At 42.7% G+C, this 1,215-nt stretch overlaps 1 protein-coding gene across 1 annotated transcript in view; it reads right to left on the bottom strand.

Moving 5' to 3' along the window:
- Window positions 1–1,215, bottom strand: part of LOC106012487 (B-cell lymphoma 6 protein homolog) — a 47,738-nt gene that overhangs the window by 34,457 nt on the left and 12,066 nt on the right. The window lies entirely within an intron of this gene.

Genomic DNA, 1,215 nt, shown 5'->3' on the forward strand with positions numbered 1-1,215 from the left:
TCTCTCTCTCTCTCTCTCTCTCTCTCTCTGTCTCCCTCCGTCTGCCAGCCCTCCCACCAGCTTCAAGTCTCCCCTAGAAGAAAGAACGGGGAAAGTTCCACATTGGGAAATCCCGCCAACCTTACAAAAACTGAGACTGCAAGAACTGGGCCGGCTACACTACCACAACAAGCCGCTGCGCGAACGGTTGGCCGATACGCTAACAAGTTGCCGAATATACAAACGGATTGCCGATACGTTAACGGATTTCTGATACACTAACGGGTTGCCGATACGCTAACAAGTTGCCGATACGCTTACTGGCTGCTAATAAATTAAATAAAATAATGTCAGTAGTGGAAACATTCTGTTTAGTGCCTGGTACTGCGTGTAAGCTGGACGTATTCATTAGATAATTAAGGTGGTAAGAGTTGAAAGGATGGTTGAAAAAATGGCCTTCTGTATCTTTCTTTGTAATACAGCAGCGAAGCATCATCTGTTTTATTTCTTAATGATGTTCTGAAGTCAAAGTGCATCTCCGTCTCAAGTCAAGTCACTGGAAAAGATTTTAAAGATCTTTATATAACTGGTTCTGAAAGCTGGCAACTAGTGCATTGTATGACGACATAATTAGATGAGAAAGTTATAAACGGTATACTCGAGTTAGTAAAGACAGGTGCATCTAGACAAAAATGGCCATTTAGGGCAAGGAAATTGTAAGACAGACACACAAATACCGCAGAGGGAAAGAAAAGAAGTAGAGCCTACCAGTGACGCCCTCCAGCCACCCTTTACTTTCTTTTCAAGGGCAACATTAAACCGGAAATGACTTGTACAATAACTTCTACATGGCATACCACGAGTTCCCACTGAGACAAAAGCTATCAGTTGGTTGGCTAGAACAACTAGGTCATTGTCTTTCCACATCTAATTTTAGAAGACTACGGAAATTGTGAATCAAAATAGAGGAATTGCAGGTTGTTTTCGCTGCATCTCGTCACGCCAAAGTATTGTAAAGCTGCACAGTTCGACATAAGATGTGTGTCTATACAAACCCCCCCCCCCAAAAAAAAAACCGGGCCATGTCACTTTATGTATACAGTTCAAGTCTTTAGGGTCTGTCCTATGCCCATGTCGCTGTTGGTATATTATTGTTCAAGTCTTTATATCTTTATACTTCTTTCCACCGCTTATGTTGACTTAAGTGGGTCACGCCTTCTCCCTCTTCCTCCTGCC

Source organism: Aplysia californica, unplaced genomic scaffold (assembly GCF_000002075.1).
Source record: "Aplysia californica isolate F4 #8 unplaced genomic scaffold, AplCal3.0 scaffold00388, whole genome shotgun sequence".
Taxonomy (NCBI): Eukaryota; Metazoa; Mollusca; class Gastropoda; order Aplysiida; family Aplysiidae; genus Aplysia; species Aplysia californica.